General features: G+C 37.1%; 1 non-coding gene across 1 annotated transcript; it reads right to left on the reverse strand.

Annotated features, from left to right (window-relative positions):
• Nucleotides 1–282: 282 nt before the first annotated feature.
• TRNAG-CCC (transfer RNA glycine (anticodon CCC)) lies at nucleotides 283–355 on the reverse strand. The gene has a single exon. It is a non-coding gene; the product is annotated as a tRNA-Gly (tRNA).
• Between the last annotated feature and the right edge of the window lie 7,642 nt (nucleotides 356–7,997).

The raw sequence follows: 7,997 nt of genomic DNA on the forward strand, positions 1-7,997 counted from the left end.
GTGAGTTTGAATAAACTCTGGGAGTTGGTGATGGACAGGGAGACCTGGCATGCTGCAGTCCATGGGGTCACAAAGAGTCAAACACAACTGAGCAACTGAACAACTTCCTCTCTCAATTTCTTTCTTTTGCTTCAGTGAAAGCAGTGTTACCCAAGTCACAGGTTTCATGAGTGTATTTTGAACTCCTCACTGAACTTCTTCTTTGAAACACCTGAATATGTTTGGCTGTGCCGGGTCTTAATTATGGCACGCAAACTCTTAGTTGCAGCATGTGAGATATAGTTCCCTGACAAAGGATCGAACTTGGGCCCCCTGCATTGGGAATGCAGAGTCTTAGCCACTGGACCACCAGGGAAGTCCTGAATATGTTTGGTTTCGAAAGAAACTTGAATAAGAAAGTAGGGAATATAATTATGGGTAGCTATAGGGCTTCCCTGGTGGCTCAGTGATAAAGAATCTGCCTGTCAATGCAGAAGACCTGGGTTTGATCCCTGGGTTGGGAAAATCCCTTGGAGGAGGAAATGGCAACTCACTCCAGTATTCTTGTCTGGAAAATTCCATGGACAGAGGAGCTTGGAGGGCTACAGTCCATGGGGTCTCAAAGAGTCCTACACGACTTAATGACTAAACAACAACGTAGAGCAAAAAATGATAAAATAGTACCACTATTTTTATGTAGATTCCTTTTGCATAGCTTAAATTTAACTCGTTTTAAATTTAAAAAGGAGAAGGAAATGGCAGCCCACTCCAGTATTCTTGCCTGGAAAATCCCATGGACGGCAGAGCCTGGTAGGCTACCGTCTGTGGGGTTGCAAAGAGTCCGACACGACTGAGCGACTTCACTTTCACTAAATTTAAAAATGGTGATCAATGACATCATTACCTCATAGGCAAGCTGTGATTATTCCAAGGATTTAATAAACTCTTGTTTGAAGGAAATGGCAACCCACTCCAGTATTCTTGCCTGGAGAATCCCAGGGACAGAGGAGCCTAGTGGGCGGCCGTCTATGGGGTCGCACAGAGTCCGACACGACTGAAGCAACTTAGCAGCAGCAGCAGCAGCAGCCTTCTCATCCAAAATAAATATCACTACTGAAATGAATGCACATACTAGCTAAAAAAAAAGAAAAGGGTCATTTTAAGCTTATCAAACTGAACATCTGTCACATATGGGCACCATATTCATTAATGAGGATGCTAGAGAACTAGCAACTTAGAAACAGATGCCTGGATGTCTGTAGGAAATGTCTTTGGTTCAACATGCTTTCCTGAATGGCAGAATATTATGCTAGTTGTTTCCTTTCTAGGGAATTTCACCATCTATTGTGGTTTATAAATAAGTCAGCATAGTGCAAGTCTATGAATGATATTTATGTATTTTAATTATATGGTTTCACATAGTATCATATACTGGTATAATGTAATATACTCACCTGTTGGCAATATCATCTTGCTGTTCTCTAACACAAAGTCACATGCCAACTGCTATCCTTAGTTATCATTAAAACATACTAAGCTTCTAGTACAAAAGAATTCTAACCATGCAAGGCCCTAGTGACTCTGTTCCAGAGGTTTATCTCTGAACTTTATTAATGGTTAAAACATCTTAAAATTGAGATAACTGGGAAACCTGTGATGCAACCAGGAAGTGCTATCTTAGCACATTGTTTGAGAATCTGCTGTTAACTCTGTAATTAAAAGAATGCTATTCTGGATGACTCAAAGTTGAAAGATAAATCTGCCGTTCACTTCTGTAGCACTTCTCTTCACTCTGTAGCATTCAGTACCATATACACTGGCTGTGTGTGACAGTCATATGTAACATTAAATAGTGTGACAGCCGAGTAACCTGAAATAGTTGAGGTTAGAAAAGGAGTTGTTTGCAAGATAAGATCACTTCTGTGATTGAAGGGAGGGTAGACTTACAGCTGGACATCAGGAGCTATGAGAACCAAGAAGAATTCTCTTGGCATATCTTAAGTTGACTTTATTCTTTCCTGCTGCGTGCAGCTTCTAGAAAATGCTGGGAAGCATTGGTTCCATCACCTGTTAACCTCAGGTCCATGTGGACCCCAGCAGAGAGGGATTGACTCATACCCAGAAAGCCCAGAGAAAGACTCAGACATCCCAGCTTAGGCCACATGCCTGTCCCTCAATGGAGTAACTGTGGCTGTGAGAATATATTAACACAGTGCCTCAGTGGGTGTAATGATTAATATCTATCACTTACTTTTATACCGTCGCCAGGTACAGTTTTGAAGTAATGTGCATATATGAGAATGGACTTAATTTCACAGTCCTATAAGACTGACAATATTATTGGCATACTCACTTTACAGATGAAACTCAACTGAGACCTAGAGAGGAAAAAGAATATTCCCTTGAGAACATGTGGTGATAAATCTATCTTCTCAGAGGATGCCAACCTGAGATCCCCATCTGAGTGATATACACACAAACTAAAGCTGTACGTTTGGCTCAGTAAATCTGGACTATGCCTGTAGAAGCAATGCCGATCTGTTCTGAACAAAAACATCTCAGGCCTCAGAGATACAAAGTTTCAAGCAAATTGAGCACCTCACAGTGAAGTAAAATCACAGAAACATATAAAGAAAAAAAGTACTCTAAACAACACCAAAGGAAATTACAACAACAAAATCTGGGCCTGCAAAGACATCATCCAAGGAAATTATAAGCATTTTACAAAAGCAGAAAGAACTCTGAAATAATTATAAAGAGCAAGAAGATTGGGGGATAAGAAAAGAATTTCTGGAAATTAAAAATAAAAATGTATATGTAACACTTGAAGTTTTAAATTGGATTAAATAAAATTAAAAACTGAAGAAAATATCTAGAATTTGGCCCAGAATAATAAAAGAATAGAAAGTATAATGAAAAGATTAAACACAAAGAAAAGTTAAAAGACTTTACTATTTCCCAATGGAAATGAGGGAGAGAATGAGACAGGGGTGTTTTCTTTTCTTTTTCAATTAATTTTTTTTACTGAAGGATAATTGTGTTACATAATTCTGTTGTTTTTCTGTCAAACCTCAACATGAATCACCCATAGGTATGTATATATCCCCTCCCTTTTGAACCTCCCTCCCATTTCCCGCCCTATCCCACCCCTCTAAGTTGAAACAGAGCCCCTGTTTGAGTTTCCTGAGACATACAGCAAATTGCCATTGGCTATCTATTTTACACATGGTAATGTAAGTTTCCATAATACTCTTGCCATTCATCTTGCCCTTTCCTCCCCTCTCCCTATGTCCATAAGTCTGTTCTTTATGTCTGTTTCTCCATTGCTGCTGCTGCTGCTACTGCTAAGTTGCTTCAGTCATGTCTGACTCTGTGTGATCCCATAGACAGCAGCCCACCAGGCTCCTCTGTCCACAGAATTCTTTAGGCAAGAGTACAGGAGTGGGTTTCCATTTCCTTCTCTCATTGCTGCCCTGTAAATGAGTTCTTCGGTACCATTCTTCAAGATTCCGTGTATTTATATATTTATTAGAATGTGATATTTAGCTTTCTCTTTCTGACTCTCTTCAGTCTGTATAATAGGCTCTAGGTTCGTCCACCTCATCAGAACTGATTCAAATGCATTCCTTTGTATGGCTGAGTGATATTCCATTGTGGATATGTACCACAACTTCTTTATCCACTCATCTGTTGATGGACATCTAGGTTGCTTCCATGTTCTAGCTATTGTAAATAGTGCTGCAATGAACAATGGGATACATGTGTCTTTTTCAATTTTGGTTTCCTCAGGGTATATGCCTAGGAGTGGGATTGCTGGATCATATGATGTGGTTTTATTCCTAGTTTTTTTTTTTTAAGGAATCTCCATACCTTCTTCCATAGTGGCTCTATCAATTTACATTCCCACCAACAGTGTAAGAGCATTCAAGACAGGAATATTTTCTAAAGGTATAATGACTGAGAACCTCCCAGAATTTGAAAGACATCAAGTATTAATTCAAGAACCACATTGATTTATAAATAAAAATAAATATTACATAAAAACAAATAACTAAAGAACAAATAAATAAAAGGAATCTACCTAAAGCACATGATAGTCAAAAGCACCAGAAGCAAAGGCAGACATTTAAATCAGCCAAAAAGAAAGTCTGATGATTGAAACAGAGAAATAATTAGGCTGTCTTCTGACTTTACATAAAAAAATGATAGTTTAGGCAAAATGTAATAATATTTTTAATACACTAAATGAATATAACCATTGACCTAGTATTCTGTAGTCAATAAGTATAGTCTTTTTCAAGAAAGAAGGAAAAATAAAGACAATTGTAAATCAGAAACTGTGAATGGCACCAATAAATCCATGTTAAATAATTTGTGGACAGAAAAAATAATGTTTCCAGGTAGATGGGCTGAGATGTTAAATATTACAAAGCTAAGAAATTTAGGAATATATGGGGAAATTGAAGCCAAGCTTCACAGGCTGAGGCTCTAACATGTGGAATTAAGAACTTAGACTCTGAAGCCAAGTGTGTGCATTAAAAATCTGATTCTGTCATTTAGTTGGTGTGATCATGTGAAAATTAATTCACCTCAGTCTGCCCTTTTCTTATCCTTTGTAAATTGGTGATAATAATGCTGTTTCCCTTATGGGTTATTATCAGGAGGGTCTGAAAAGGGTAAAATCTTTGGAAAGGTATTTGAAACACATTCAGCATGTGTTACAACTATTATTACTGCTGTATAAACAACAGTGGCAATGTTTTATGAGGTTTAAAAGGTCTTAAATAAAAATAATAGCAATAAAGCCAGGAGTGGTGAATATAATTATGTAGTTTGGAAAAGGGTAGAGGTATTGGTTTTCAAGTTAGATAAGTATGCATGGTAAAATTTCTAGAGAAACCATCAAAAGCACAGAAGTAGAGCTGAATACTTTCCAAAAAAGTAAAGGAAAAATAGAATGAAAAACCTTTTAAAAGCTATCTTGTGGGAGGGTTCAGCCGATAAGAGGTTTTGCTGGGAGATTGAGAGAGAGAGGGAGAAGGAACACGGATATTGTATTATGGTTGTGGCTCCAGTTTTGGCCAGCTGACCCCACTGACTCTAGAAACCTGCTTTCTCCTTTGTCTGTCTCTAGTCTAGGAAAGTTAATAACCTTGCACTCTTGTTTATACCATCTCCTGGTTAGTCGGTCTTTCCCACTACTTGTGTGACCACAAATTAGAGTATATATGTTCAACATTCAGGGGGTTTTTGTTACCTCTGTTGGCCCTTCTCTAATACTGTGATGATAGATCCATCAAGATTTAACAGCAGAACATAGTAACTATTTAATAATTTCTTAATCCCCCTTGCTGTGATTCTGTGCTCACTGAGTAACTTTCCAACCACGGTGTTTTCCAAATGGTTTCCTTGAAAGAGACAGTGTACTAGTTATAGTTATGTTTGAGTAAGTATTTCGTTGTTTTTGGACAGTTATATTCTTGAGCTCCAGTAAGCTTTGGAAACAGATTTCTGCTTAGAAGCAAATATGCTGTGGGTACTGATATTTAGATGTCTGATTTTATAATATTGAAGGTCAGTTTCAGGAGAAGAGTTAATTCTACAAGTGAGACATTTTACCTGATAGTCAATTAGTTTTTTTCAGTGAGCCAGCAACCAGCACCATTTATTCAGAGTTCTTTATATTGATAGTATTTTTATTTTAAAGAGTACTTCAACTATAAGTATATCATCATTCCTGGTAGAGAATTTAAGGCACACTCAATTTCTGATGCTAGTGGAAGTATGGCTCTTGGAGATGATAAATACTCTTTCTATCTCTATATAGTTTTTTACGGAAAAACAAAAGATTTTAAAGGTCTTAAAAGACAAGCCTTCAAATATTTTAGGAAGATCAACTCTTTTTTAAAAAAGCTCTTATCTTTTTATTAGGCAATCAAAAATTTCCAGCCCTAGCTGTTTTATTTATATAAACAGATGGGAAAGGCAATTTCACAATTATAATGGAACTTTGTTAAGACACGTGCAACTCTTAAATAGTGTGCAAACTTAGATGACTGCTTTGCTTGTTGCTCAGTGTGTTCTCAGTACACGATAGCCCACAGATGCTTGCTGGTGGCAGTCAGGAAGGACTGAGATGCAGCACCAAAGGAGAGGACATTGAAGGGAAAATCTTTGTGAGCTTCTTAAATGACATATTTCTACCTCACTGGCCAAGAATTTTCGGCACCAGATTATGTGATAGTAATCCTAGTAAAATATTAAATTCAAAACGTTTGTCTTTGAGTTCAAAACGGCACAATATTGTCTTTTAGGCACCTTATGGAATGCCAGTTCTCATTTAAAAATATATTAGAGGTCTACATGCCAGATAAAGACAAAGTTTTATATTCTCATTGTAGAAAATTTGATGGAGTAGGAAAAAAATGAGAATATAAAATTAGCAAACTCAAAAGACAATCTGTGTAGAATACATGGACTATTTCAAGAAGAAGTTTATGAAATCATATAATAATTCATTAAAAGATGGGATAAATTAGGGAAGCAGAGGAGCCATTAATTTAGAAGCAAGATGGCAGACCATCTCATCTGCCTCTTCTGATATTAAGGAATCCAGTCATAAATCTTTGCATGAGAAAATGTGTTGAAAGAGAAAAAAAAAAAATCCACAGAGGACTGAAGTGTTAAGGCAACAAGGAACATTAGTGATCTGTTTGTTTTATGTATTAAACTCTTCCAAATATAATATATGAAATTTCAGGAGATGAAGTGACTAGCTGCTTTAGCTAGTGGCAAATCCTAGTACAGAGTCAGGGTGTAGGAGCTGGCAAGATCCATCATCACTTGGGCATTTGTTAAAAATGTGGAAGCCCAGGTTCCACCCCAGATCCGCTCAGCCTGAATACACATTGTAACAAGATCCCAAGGTGATTCTAACCACACTAAAATCCCACAAGTGTTGCTCAATAGCATCTCTGGTTGCTCTTTAGTTGTTTTCCACAGATGTCTTCTTGCCTGAGAATGTCATGTCCCCAAGGGCAGAAATTTCTTCTCTGCATGTTTGTGTATCTCCTGGCAAGAAGTTGTAGGAGGAGCAGGACAACATCTTTTATTCTTTTGTCATTTTTTAGTGTACAATAGTAATTGATAAAAAATAAAAAAATTATGACCCTCAGCAAATATTAGTTGATTTGTGAACAAGATTATTTTAACTGACTAACTAGAATATTTGCCATATACTACACTCCTGGAGAACAAAGTCCTTAGAAAGAAACAGAGCCACCAGTAGACTAACTTCATTGTATGGATATCGTAAGATTGTGATGAATTGTAATGGGTAGAAAAGGTCACTTTGAATATCTTTCTGGAAATAGGCAAAACAAAAGAATTTTTACAGACAAACTTTATAAGCCTGGTGTAAAATATGTGGCTATTAAATATTGTTGAGTGGATAAAATGATCAAACATGCTTTTACTGGACATGTGTCTCTGTAACATCAAAATATTAGCCAAGATTTACAGGAAATAAACTCACTATTTGAATGTTTCTGTGCCTTGTGATTTTTTGCCCCCACTGTCTGTCTTTCCTGCCAAATAGAAGTATTATAGTTTTCTTAAGAAAGCAAAGTTTTTATGACTAATTTTCTGTCATTTCAGTGTCATGTCTATAGAGTGGCAGGTTCATAGGTGGAATTGTTTATCAAGTGCCCCAAACTCTATGAAGAAAACATAGCTGTAGGATTGGGTATATGCAGCTATGCCTTTGGTGAGAAGTATGCTAGTTTCAAAAACCAAGAGTAAGAAGTAACTTACCAGCTATTTACAGTACCCAGGTAGGAACACGTATCCACTGTCTCTAGGCTGAGCTTGTTTTCATAGGCTCTTCTCTATGTGATCCTCTGCTTGCTGTCCTTAAGCTTAAGCCTTTCTTCCTTGAGCTGATTTGGTTTATCTATAATTACTAATGTATAACATTTTCATTTTGCATTTTCCTCTATCTACAGTGTCTTGGAGAGGAG

The sequence above is a fragment of the Bos javanicus genome, chromosome 27 (genome assembly GCF_032452875.1).
Source record: "Bos javanicus breed banteng chromosome 27, ARS-OSU_banteng_1.0, whole genome shotgun sequence".
NCBI lineage: Eukaryota > Metazoa > Chordata > Mammalia > Artiodactyla > Bovidae > Bos > Bos javanicus.